This window comes from Canis lupus, chromosome 1 (genome assembly GCF_011100685.1).
Source record: "Canis lupus familiaris isolate Mischka breed German Shepherd chromosome 1, alternate assembly UU_Cfam_GSD_1.0, whole genome shotgun sequence".
Classification (NCBI taxonomy): Eukaryota; Metazoa; Chordata; class Mammalia; order Carnivora; family Canidae; genus Canis; species Canis lupus.
The window spans coordinates 92,659,574-92,673,286 of record NC_049222.1 but is presented as its reverse complement, the minus strand read 5'-3'; the positions used below and the strand labels follow the sequence as shown (position 1 = coordinate 92,673,286).

General features: G+C 37.1%; 1 protein-coding gene across 19 annotated transcripts in view; it reads left to right on the top strand.

Moving 5' to 3' along the window:
• RFX3 (regulatory factor X3) overlaps positions 1-13,713 on the top strand; it is a 289,026-nt gene that overhangs the window by 60,801 nt on the left and 214,512 nt on the right. For 3 of the 19 annotated variants that reach the window (XM_038527190.1, XM_038527194.1, XM_038527192.1), the window contains one exon: positions 13,414-13,501. The exons of the other annotated variants lie outside the window; for them this stretch is intronic. The gene's annotated coding sequence lies outside the window, so the exon portion shown is untranslated. The remainder of the gene's footprint in view (positions 1-13,413; positions 13,502-13,713) is intronic. 19 annotated transcript variants of the gene reach the window in all.

The following is a 13,713-nucleotide window of genomic DNA, read 5'->3' as shown; positions in this document are numbered from 1 at the left end:
AGAGCCTGATGTGGGACTCGATCCTGGGGAGTCCAGGATCACGCCCTGGGCCAAAGGCAGGCGCTAAACCGCTGAGCCACCCAGGGATCTTGAGAGAGAGACTCTCAAGGAGATCCCATGTTGAGTGTAGAACCCTATATGAGGCTTGATCTCATGACCCTGAGATCATGACCTAAGCCAAAATCAAGAGTTGGACTCTTAACCAACTGTGCCACCCATGTGCCCCACCAGTTTTTTAAATTACTGTCTTTATGTTAGTTCCCTACTTTCTTGATTACTGTAGCCTTACATAGTCTTAAAATTAGGTAATCTATAATTTCTTTCACCTTGTCTTGCATTTCAAAGTTATTGTGGTTATTTTTACATCCTTTGCATTTGCATATTTTGCTTGTCAAAATCCACAAAAAACCCTAAATTTTCATTGCAATTGTGTTGACTCTATAAATCAACTTCACAAAAATTCATATTTTAGTTATATTGGGTATTATGATCATAAACATGATATATCTATTTATTTAGGTCTTCTTTAATTTCTCTTCCTTATGTTTCCAATTTCTTTCATACAGTTTTTGTTAAGTTTACCACCAGCTATATCATATATTTGATACTATTGTAAATAATTTATGCTGTAAATTTCAATAGTATTGAAATACAGTATGGCTGGTATGAAAATATATTTGACTTTTTTTATATGTTGACCTTATAACCTTGTAATGTTACTAAATGTACTTATTCCTAACAGCTTTTTTTAAAAAAAATACCTTAGGATTTTCTGCATAGATAATCATGATGTCTGCAAATAAAGATGGTTTTACTTCCTCTTTTCTGATTTGTCTGCCCTTTATTCATCTTTCTTGCCTTATTGCATTGATTAGGACCTACAGTATTGGATCGAAACATTAAGAGAGGATATCCTGGTCCTCTTCCTGATCTTAGAATAAAACTTTGTCTTTCACCATTAAGTATACCGTTAGCTGTAGCTTCTTTGTAGATGCCCTTTCTTAGGTTGAGGAAGTTCATTTCTACTGCCAGTTTGCTGGGATTTTTTATTTATGAGTGAGTGTTAAATTGAGATGATCCTATGCTTTTTCTCTTAGTCTGTTAACTTGGTAAATTACCGCGATTGATATTCTAATGATAAAGCAATTTTGAATTCTGGAATGTCTCATTTTGCCATGATTCATTGCATTTTCTTTTTTTTTACATGTCACTAGGTTTGATTTGTTAGCATTTTGTTACAGGTATTTTTGCATCTGTTTTTCTGAGGAATATTGGTAGTAAAATTTTCTTGTTTTTGTCATTTAAAAAACATCAAGGTAATCTTGCCTCATAAAATGAGTTAGGGAATGTTTCCTTATCTCTTATTTTTGCCTTAGAATTTGGGAAATACTGATATTCACTGTTATTCTGATGACCTAACTCTTGAAATAAGAAATATTTAATGTAGGGGCACCTGGGTGGCTTGGCGGTTGAGTATCTGCCTTTGGCTCAGGTCCTGATCCCGGGGTCCTGGGATCAAGTTCCACATTGGGCTCCCTGCAGGGAACCTGCTTCTCTCTCTGCCAGTGTTTCTGCCCCTCTCTCCCTGTTTCTCATGAATTAAAAAAAAAAAAAAAAATGTAGGATAAAGGGCATGTTCTTCCTTTCAGATATTCTCCAAATGGTTATTTGCAGCTAAAACCAAAATAGCAGTATATTCATACAGGTGTTTGTAAAACTTGATGTGCAAATTAAAAATTTAATAACTTTGGATATGATTTTAATATTCCTAAACAATATATATGAGATATGGTAGTGCATTTCACAGAGATGTTAATACTTCCATTTATTTTTGTTTATAAAATATTTTGGAAAATCCCTTGTAGATTCTCATTAAGTCATGCTTTGTTTATATTTCAGCTCCTTAACAGACTTGTCAGTGGTAATTGTTATGTTACAGTGTGAATTTAAAAAACAAAACAAAACTTTGATCTAGTAGAATATTGTTCTAATTGTACTTCAGCAAGAACCTATTCCTTGAAAGTGCAGTAGTTCTTAAGTCATACCTTTTCAGATGAGAAAACTGGTAGATATATTCTAGTTATTTAGTCATCACTTTTATTGACTTTGCTGAATGGCTTTTTCCATGTTGGTGTTAAAACTATTCTGTCTTCATCCAAAGCATGTTCTTTGAACTTTAGGATCAGAATGACAAATGCTTTTATTGAATAACACAGTATCTGTTAAAATTGTTTCCAAGGGTTGAGAAATTAAATTGAGTGAATGAAAATGACGAACTAGAATGTTTAATAAAGAAACACAAAACTCAATTTATGTTTTCATGCCATGGAAATAGTTTGTTCTTCTCTTATGGACTTTCAAGAATACTAAAATATGAACTTTGCTATAAGATTTAAAGACATTTGCTACATATGTCAGACTGTAAGTACCCTTAAACCCCACTTAGGAGAAACTTTATGCCCTGTAAATCACCTAGCATATTCTTGATTTTGTAAATATTTACAGTGTTCCATAGAATAATGAGATTTTAAAACTACCAGAAAAGTTTAAATTATATGAAGTAGAATTTCATAAGGTGCTTAAATAGATCCTTTTTTATGTTTCCTCTCATAACAATCATGAACTTGAAATTTCTCTCCTGTGTAAATTTGCTAAATGCTTACCTTGTAGTAATACCACCTACGTGATGATTTAAGATACAAGAATCAGTAGCTATAAACTAAATCATTAAGCCTATTGTTGATAACTTTGCATGATTATATTTTATGCAGTATCTCGCCTCATGAGTTGTATTTACATTTATTTACTGTAGGGAGTGACATAAGTGAAGTTACAAATGACTCTGTTGAAGGCAGCAGTGAGACTATTACTATAACATATATTTAAATGGATATTAGTGAAAGTAAGAAAATAAGAAAAAAAAGGTAAGTCTCAGGGATGGATGTCAGAATTCACTGGAAAATGTCAGATTTTGTAGATTACAATGATCTGTCATTGTACAAGAGAAATCATTTTGTTGGAACCATTAACTACATTTCACTGCATCAGAGTGAGAATACAGTAGAAGCATTGGAAGGCATTGTAGTTCTCTGTTGCACATATAGTAAAAATATGTTGCTGGTTAGGAAATTGGTTAAGGGATACCTAAGTATCTTCATTTCTCCCTAGTAGAAACAGGAGTTTGTATATTTGGAAATGGCAACAAAATGGTGAGCAGCCTCTTGGAGCTTTTTTGGGTAGTGGACTAGCTCCTAATATATTGTAATATAATATATTGTAATAATATTAGTGATGTACTGTTTGAGGGCTTTTTTTTTTTTTTTTTTTTTGCCTCTAATAATCCTCTTAAACTTGGGAGGATGAGAGGTAAGGTACTAGCTCTGTGAAATCCTGCTAGAGAGTATTGTTAACCATGTTGTATATCATTTGCACGTATCACTTAAAATTTTTAAAATATATTTTTTTATTCTGGTTGCATTTTGGTCAGCTTTTTGCATCCAAATGAAAAACCGTGTCTTCACAATTGAGGAAGATCCAGTAAGGGTGCCAGCTTTATGGCTTTAAGTTCTTTATTCTCAAAATTTAATCAGTAGGCTCTCTTCCTGGAACTTCCCAGGTGTGTTTTTCACTTTTCACAGATGTGATTGGGTTAGAAATCATTCCTGTTTATCTGAATGAGAACCCTTTGGTAACATGCCTTTGATTCTAAGATAAGTGGATGAAATGTGTTGCATAAATCATGTCACAGCAAACAATTGTCACCTGGCACTAGAGCTTGATGAAATTTAAAAATGTTGGCGTATTGCCTGCAGTGTTCAGTTACAGTTCTATAGAAAGTCTGTCTGTACAGATGAAGCAGTTCTTGGTAATGCAAGATTCATCTCTCAAGTGATAGGGCTTGTATGAGTTTATTACAGGGATCCCTGCTTTGAGCTCCCAAGATGTACTCAGTGAGGCTTTGTTTTAATTTCTCCTTGCTTCTGGCACATTTATAAGAAAATGGAATAGACCTTCAGCTTGCAAAACCCTTAGTATTTATTTAGTCCAGCATCTATTGCAGCACAGGAATGTTTTCAAAATTATTCCTAAAAGATAGTAGCCCAAATTTGGGCCTTAAGATACTGCTGTTATTGTAGTGGTTGATTCCCTGACGAACCTCATCTTCACCTGGACCTGTTACCAAACATTCTGCATCCATCATCACATATTGTCTGTTTACCAATACCTAGCCTTTCCTTAAAGAATGCTAAAGATCTACTCAGCATGTGCAGAAAAAGGATAACGAATCTATGCTCTTTGACTCTAGAAGAAACTATAGCTAAAGGGCTTTTACTTCATACTGGGCAAAATTTTCTAAATACCACCCACATTTGGTTTTGCCATTCCCAGATTTGAAAACTTATGTCACTTATAGGAAAACTATAAGTTTTTTTGATGTCTTTGGACTTCAAACAAATGCATGTACACTTAAAAAAAAAAAGAAAAAAGCCCATCTCCCATCCCCATTACACTGTTTGTTTCCCATCTCCCATCCTCATTACATTCTCTCTCCATAGATAACGATTTTCATGTTTTTTAAATCTGAATCCCATTCTTTGAATATGTCTTGTTAAACACTTAGATTTATTGTATATGCACGCAAACACTGGGTATGCATGCATTTTAACTCTGCATTACTGGTTATGCTCTAGACATTATTTAGTTGGTCTTCACTGTTTTAAAGATCTGCATGTCATCAGGTGTACATCTTGGTTTCTTCTAACTACTGCCTGGTATTCTGTAGAACATATCTGCTTCATTTTATTTATCTTTTGTGTTGGACAACTCGATTACAGGGCCTTTTCATAATTGACTCCATGTTTTGGGGCTATCTCTTGTACTCCACACAACTTAAATTCCAGCTACATCAATCACTGTTATATGAAGACAGTATACTTTTTATATTTCTGTGGTTTTGTGCATATTTCCAGTCTTTTAATGACCACTTCCTTACTCTGTAGGACTCAATCCTAGCTTTTCCTTGGTGAAGATTTGAAGACTTCAGCATTTTTTTCATCTTAGCTATGTAGAAGTCTGTATTTCTGCCTAAAAGTCTATCCCCCGCCCCGGAATTTTTGAAGGCAGGTACCAAATCTTAAGTATTTTTGTATCCTTTGCTTTAGTGTGGTGAATCGCTTATATTTGGCAAGCAATAAAACCCTTACTGAATAAATGAAGTGTGTGTAGGTTCTCTAAAGTGAAATACTGCCAATATGAGCACATGATTCTCATACGTAAGGATAGGTTAGAACACAAGTACTAAACTAGTATTTGGGAGAGGACTGTTCAGGAGGCTGAATCTTAAAATGAGTTGAGGCTTCTGAAGATGCTAAGGACCACAACATGTTATGTTCAAACCATGAAGTTAAAAGCAAGAAAAAGCATAAATTGCTGCTTGGGACAGATGGTGTAATACTGGATATTGGAACAAAGGCAGATTTGGGGAACTCCTGGGTTGGTTTCCACTTCTCTATTGAAAGAAAATGCTATTCAAATTCAGTGAAGGAGACTAATGATGGTAGCAGGGGGATTCAAATTCAAGGAAGGTGGGACACTGGGGAGAAAACACTTTGATGCTTTCTACCAGTTAATGCCTTGAGATTGAATGTCCTGCAGAAATGAATGGTTCAGTCATCTTTCAACAGTTATGATCAGTACCAGAGGTGCCAAAAGACTATCATGCAGATACTGTTTTTATTTGCAAAAAAGAAGGGTAAAAGTAGAATTCTGCAACTGTAAGATTATGGGTTTCATATCTATCCTTAGACAATTCTTTACTTGATTATTAAACACTTTGTTGAAGACTTACGTAGAAAGAGGCAATCCTCTGGAGATCACGTGGGTTGACTTGGAATGTGTCATGTTAAGTTTGTGTAGCTTTTTTACTGTCTAGGTGGAGTAAGTTGATTTTGCAAGGCTTCAGACAGTGTCTCGTGATAGTGTTTAGGAGGTAGAAGGTCAAATTAGGGGCTGTTTTATGAGGACAGGCAGATTCATAGATGGTTGAAAAAATTTGATGAATGGATTGATGTCAGCTAGGAGAGAGGTATTTCTAGTGCCATGATATGGCTGTTTCTTTCACTTTGTCCTATTAATCATTTTTATCACCAATTTCGATGAAATGGTTCCATCACATTTGCATATCAGATAAAGCTGGGAGTGAAAGCTAATAGTTTGGGTGAGGGAATCAGGACTGAAAAAAAGCTTGGCCATCTGAAATGACTAACTGAAACTGAAATGGCCTATAACAGTGTTTAATGTAAAACTCTGCATGTGGGTTTGTCAAATTATCACACTAGTCGAGAATTTTAAGAGCATTTCATATGAAGAAGACCTGACAATTTGTGATATAACCATTACTGCCATGTTCCAGGTATAGACTTGTTTTTATACAAGTGCAGTGTCTGGAATGGAGAAGGTACAGTCTCTGCTGGTGAGAAAATACCATTATATTCATTTATAGCTTACAGGTTTTAGGAAGTACCTGGCTGCTTTGTCGTAAAAGGACTGTTTCAAAGAATCAGCATGGTTTCCTTATTAAAACTTAACTTTTGTGTCTATGTGTGTAGAGTGAGGAATCATCAGAATAATAGGTATTTTCAAATATTTAAAAGCCAAAAGAAGAGTTTGCCTGAGTTCCATATTTGTTTAGCTTTTAAAAGAAAGTGGCTAGTACCTACTGTGGGGCTGGAAATTGTGCCAGGCATCCGAGATAGAGAAGTGACTTGGAACAGAAAGTGACCTCATCTTTACACTCTGCATCACTGACAGTCTGGGGGAAAAGTCGGACATTAACTAAATGGTGACACAAGGAAATGTAAATTGCAGCTATGTATGGTTACAGCAATGAGGTAGAGGTGCTGACACCCTGAGCGTGTATAGTCGGGACACTTGCTTTGGTCAGTAAGCTTGCTGCTTGCTTGAGGAAGTGAGGCTGGAGGTGAGAAAGCATGTACATGAGCCAGATGAAAGGATGATTGGGATCCAGAACAAAGGAGCCTGTCCAGTGCACAGAGAATACACACCAAACCAGAAAGTGAAGAAAGGTTCCAGACACTCAGCCTTTGAAAACTGGTAAGAAGTTTATTCTGTGTCTAGAAACAGTGAAAAGCATTTGCTAGTGTTTTCTAGAAGACTGATTTAAATTTGGGATGGCACCTGTGGCTGCCATGTGGGGAGATGACAGGCTTGGGGCCAGAGAGGATGTGATAAACCACCTGAGGAAGGATTGCAGACCATGGATGTGGAGTTGTGCTGCAGGAATCCGGAATCAGGAGCTGCCCTAGAAAGGGAGTCCAGCTGTGGGGTGGGGGTGGGGTGGGGAGCACACTCCATTTGGGGATAGAAGGTGTGGGTACACATCCCGGTTTTGCCACTTGCTAGTTTGGTGGCCTGTCCCTGAAGTAACTGCAACTTTTTGCTTACAGGTCATGTCAGGAGTAGATGATTCTTGTGAATGACTTACAAACTGTGAAGTGTTACATAAAATGGAAGAATCGAGAAAAAAAAAATCAACAATGGCCATTGTCGGACTGGGAGATCTAGTAATGGAATGGAGGGTTTTTTTTTTTTTTTGAAGATTTTATTTATTTATTCGTGAGAGACACAGAGAGAGGCAGAGACACAGGCAGAGGGAGAAGCAGGGTCCCACAGGGAGCCTGATGCAGAACTTGATCCCAGAACTTCGACCTGAGCCGAAGGCAGATGCTCAACCACTGAGCCACCCAGGTGTCCCTGGAATGGAGTTTCTTAAGTGTTTTCTAGTCTATTTGGAAATATTTAGGATTTTCATCATTGTTGGGACCCCTGGCTTCTGACTTGATTTCCACTCAGGTCATGATCTCAGGGTTGTGAGATCAAGTCCCAGATGGGACTCTGTGCTCAGTAGGGAGTCTGTTGGAGAGTCTGTCTCTCTCTGCCCCTCCCCCTACTCATTCTCCCACACTCTCTCTCTCAAATAAATCTTTAAAGACAAGATTTTTATCATTATAACTTCAGATCCCTGTTCCTCTTCCCAGTTGTCTTGGGGCATTCCCTAACAGGCACAGTCTGAAAATTTATAATGACTCCATACTTTTCAACTTTCTGGTAGCAGTCAAGTTGCTTGGTGTGATTTTTAGATCGGATATACATGAGATGTTTTTGTCATGTGTGACCTCAAAAGCAAGAAGTGGCTTTAATGAATCTTGTGGCAAAACCCTAAAGCAAAAACTTATTAGAAAGCATAAAAATTTTTCAAAAATATCTTTTGGTAAGGTAGTGCTTTCATATCTTAAATTATACTCAAGTCCACAGACATACATGTATATTTCCGCCCTGGAGTGTTGCCTGTGTATACGTGCGTGTGTGTGTGTGTGTGTGTGTGTATGTCCATGCAAAATACACAAAAGATCTTGTGAATGGAAATATACTGTTCGTTTTTGAAGTGCTTCAGTTGAAAACCCACAATAAAATCAGGATAAAATATGTAGCTATTTTTTAGACAGCTAGGTAGGGAATAATATTTCTAATAACTCATCAAAGGGAATATGCTTTGGTTGCATGTTATTTATTCATGTTATTTATGCACGCAAAGTCTACTTGAGAAATATTTAATGAATACCTAAAATCTTAGTTTATATGCATCGCTCTCACCTGCATTTTTATTAAGGTTATTTACATATGTTACCACTAATCTCAGAAATCTGTGTCTTGGTAAAATATGACATGCCTTTGTGCAGTAAACTAAGGCAAAAGGCCAGGATGCGAATATAACTTAAAATTTTAAACTTATGCAATCTTCTGACAACTTCAGCTGTAGCATTCTACACATTTAATCAAGTGTTAAATGTTACTGTCTTTGAGTATTTTGTTGCTTTGATGGTTATAAGAATTACTCAATTCTAAATATATTACCAGTAGCGTACTATTCTTGCATGTTTCTTATGAGTTGAGAAGTTTGTGTGTAAGAGAGGGAAATGCTGTTCATTTTATTTAACACATTTTCTTTAGGGAACTAGGAATAATTGCTGAAAACCAACTGCATTTTAGAGGTTTTGAACTTTGAAAGTTGCTTCTAGATCCATAACTGAGTAGAAGACACATCTGAGTGAGAAATCAGATCTTCCCAGTCTTCCATTGATACCTATAATGACAGTAATAGATGGACCAGGCACTATGCTGAGGATTTTACACATATTTCCTTAATCTTTCCAACACCCATGTGAAGCGTGGGTGTCGTTATTCCAGTGTTATAGAAGCTGGTCTTTGGTGAGGTTCACTCACGGGGCCTGGGTTCCATTCCAAGTCACTTCTGATTCTAAGGCTGCTATGCTATTTTGAAACAGCTAATTTGCTACAAAAGAAGTTGATTGAAATCATTTTAGACTAATCTCCTGGAGCCATGCTTCTTGCCTTTGCTATGGTACTATATTAAAAGGATATAACACACAGATAGCTAACACGAAGATAGAAATAAGTAAATGATAGCAGTCCCTGAGTAATAGATTGCTTGTTGTTGCCTTTGTCATAAGTTTTTAAATAGCTAATGCATACACATAGTAAAAAATAACTCAGGTAGCTCAAGAGTATATACAGTGCAAATCATATCTCCCTCCCACTCTAGCCTCCTGCTCTCCCACAAAGAATCAACCACTGTGTCTAATTTCTAGTTATTCTTCCAGAGATAGAGTTAGCATGAATTGATTTTTGGAAGAAAAAAATGACATTTGATCATCGTGCCTAAAGAAACAAACTAGAAGCTGCCAGGGCTGGCCCCTGGGGTGGATGTCAGAGGGGGCCCGAGCTGGAGAAAGCAGAACTGAATGCAGATGGGGCACTCTGATGAGGCTGTGGCCAGGCCAGCACATAGCTCTCTCCCCATGGTAGTCACACAGCCCTGCAAGCAGGTTGGCCCCATTTTATAGATGAGGAGATTGGTTATTTCCATCCCACTAATAGTTGCATGTAGAGCAGTACTCACAATGCAGGGTGGTGTCTCTCATCTTTCTGTTTTACTGCAGTGCAAGTGACCTCTGGATTTGAGAGTGTTGTGAGCGATTGTACAATTGAAGTGGTCTCTAATTGAGTTTCTACAGGTGAGCTAGATAGCAAACTTCAGAAAGCCGACGGCAATAGCAGATTTTTCTTAACCTTTACATTTTTAATTTTAGAATGGATGCAAATTTACAGAAAGCTTACAAAGATCGTACAGAGAGCTCCTGCATACCTCACACCCAGTTTCCCATATCATCAACAGGTTTCACCATGATAAGGTTACTCTTTATTCCCCCTTTCCAGACTGTACTCTTTGGAGGAAACCAGTATGCGCAGCTCACATGTAAGGAGTGGGGAGTCATGTTCCACTCCCTTGAGGGTGGAGTATCTTCATAAATTATTTGTGATACTTCTGCATGTTACTTGTTTCTACTCTCCTGTTTAATCAGTCATTTATTAATAAAGTATGGATTTGTGGATATTCATTTTATATTTTGGTTCTAGTGCAATACCATTTTATTTTATTGTTCAAAATTGTTCCAGCTTTGGTCATTGGGAGCTTTTTAATTAGCCCCAGTGTCCTTTGACATGCCCTCATTGTGGGTTTTTGTTTTTGTTTTGAGTACTTCTTTAGTGTCTGGTACTTTAGGATGCATTAGATTCACCCCCGTATTTTCTGCTCCACTCTTAGAAACATTTCTCCAAAGAGTGTTGGTTCCTTTTATTGGAAAATGGTCTCAGAAACCAAGATCTGGTGCCAGTTGTAGTAGCTCTTTTAAAATCGGATATTTAGTAGAAAAGGTTTTAGCCGTTGTTTCATGAGTGTTGAATTAATTTTTTTTGCAATAACTTATATTGCTGGAGTATAAAATTTACCTGAATTGAATAGAATGAGCTTGAGAATTTTTAAGTAAAATTCTAAGAAGTAATTATTTTATTACTCTTTCCTGTTACTTTAAAAAAGCCACCTGTCCTTCATGGCATTTTATCCTTGACCAGAACCTGAGGCGGAACTTCAAAACATGGTAATTCGAAGCAGGTTGGGATTAATTCGAGGATAGTGGAAAGACTTTGTACTACATTAGGAAAATTAGCAAGCATGGAGTCTATGGAAAGACATGTAATTTATATTTATGTAAAGAATAGTACTTTATTTTGTATCACTAAGCTTTTTAAATTTGTGTATCCAACAGGGGATTGGGAGAGAATATTAAGGGAAAGCAAAACAAAACAAAAACAAAAATCAAACAAAACCCAACAACAACAACAACAACAACAACAAAAAATGACTTGAGTATAGTGAAAATATCTGGACAGTGGCACTAACTGATTTGTGTTATTTCAGAGGAATATTCCTTATTAGAGATCTGGCGTAACTCTAGAATTGAGATTTTCTTAATCTGAGGTTTTTGCTGATAGGTCAGACAACTCTTTTTGAGGGGTTTGAAAGGGATTTGTAGGTATATATTTGCAATTTTAGTAGTATTGATGAACATTTCTTGAATGCTTATTTCTTAGTTTCATGTTTTGCCTGCAAGCATTCCCTTTTACTCTTCAGCGTCTCCCATTTTAATAAGAAAGGTAAACTGTTACAGCTTATCAAGCATCCGGGTCAGAAGAATCACAGGCTCTGATAGACACATGCATAAAATGTATGTTGATTGTAAAAAACCAAATCCTCTTCTGAGAATTAACTGGGTGTGTGTATGTGTGTGTGTGTATGTGTATGTTGCTGGGCTATCGATATCCCTGTTTGTCCTCATCTATTATATTTTAATTTTTCTCTTAGTTTAATTGTAAAGAAGTCTTCTAAATCAGTGTAAATAGAATATCCTCAAATTCAATGCCTAGTATGCAATTGCAATTAGTAACCAGCACAGCACTAATGAGGAAAAGAACCAGGCAGGTGAAAAACTGAAGCAAAGGTAAATGAAGCAGCCTCTGATGAATAAGCAAACGTAACTCAGGGCACAGGAAAACTGAGTGTGTCGGAGATGCCCAGGGAGCCCTAAAATGAAAATAGCTGGAAAGCCCTGAGAGGGATGAAGCCGAGTGTAGAGATGGGGAAATCGTGAAAGAAAGGTTCTGGGTGAGGGTCGCTGGTACATCCTGAGGTTGGCAAAGATTGCCAGGGTGCATGTGAGAAGCTGAGCATCTTCTCCAGGGTTCTAGGTAGAGGTGATAAATCCCGTACCTGAAGAGCCTGGAAACAGTAACCCAGTACATGATGGAGGGAAACAAGTGTGTTGAGTGTACGCCTGTGTGCAAGGTATACCATGGCATTTAATTTTTAGATCGGCTCTTTCCTGTTTCATGTCACTTAATTTTTACATCCACTCTTTGGGGGAGAGCGTTATTAGTTACAGTATTACAGGGCTTGATCCCAGGACCCTGAGATCATGACTGGAGCCAAAGGCAGATGCTTCACAGATGTTGAACCACCCAGGTGCCCCCCTCCATTGGAATTTTAATTTCAAAGCAGTTGGTTGGGGGGCTTGGATCCAGATAGATTGAAACCAGTGCAGTGTAGCATACATAGGTGCAGACTTCTTAGGGCCTGGGACAACTAACAATACTTTTATGAACTTTTTGGGTCGAATTGGTTAAGAGAAGTTTGATATGGCGGCTATTAGGTTTAGATAGTTTGGAGTTGCTAACAAATGAGAGTTATGGCAGGCTGCTTTAGAATGGACTGAAAAGTCATGGACACCGCTGATGTAGCACGTGGGTTTGGCAATGGACTGAAATGTGGAGGTGAGGTCTTTATTGTTCCACATTCCCCTTGAACTTGTCAGGATTCTTGTCAACTAGATTTCTGACTCTTCTTTTTTGGGGAGAATGAATTTTAGGGAGGCTATTCTCAGATTCTGGCAAACTGGTTGTTAGTACATTAGTCCATTTGTGAAAAGAAAGTAACAAAACCCATGAGTTGTAAGGATGTATTATTTTTAAAATGGTATGTTTATGTTTACCGAATAAATCTCAAGAGCAAATTAATTATATGTCTGTAGTTCTTGAAGTTAAGTAGGCTAAGTGGGGAAAAAGCATGATTTAATCTTGCTTTATTGCTGGCCAAATCTCTAGGCTGGCCATTTTTTTCCTTTTAATAAAAATGCTTGTGATTCCTTGTCTTCCCATTAGCTCATAGTTGAGAGCTCTGTTAAGTTGTCTGTGAGACAGCGTGTATTAGGCTTGCCTGATTAAAATTGTTCATGAGAGATCAAGCAGACAAGGGACTTTTAGCATAATTAAAAAAGCACTGCTAGCCTTTAAAGATGAGATTTCAGAGATTTTCGAATTTATATCCACCTGTAGGGAAGTGTGTTTATGTAATTAGATTCTGGTTCTCTCATGAACCCTTCTTACTTAATTCACACATGGTGTCCTTTCCTTTTATAGAATATCATCTTCTTATGCAGGAGACAAGAAATGTTGAGAGGAGCCAGAACTTGAATGAAATGAAACATTTCCCTTGAAAGATCACAATGTGATAAGTTATACAATCACTTACTTCCTTATGTTAAGCTGTTTATTTATGAAAGGAAACGCAGGAGCAAAGTTGGATAGTACAGGGGAAAAAAATAAAAACAAATTGCATATCCTGTGTTCTCAGGCTGATTTGAGAAAAATTACGCCAACTTTTGGAATATAGTCTCGTATATTGGTTAACGGACATCTCAATCCAAAGTTGTTGTTCCA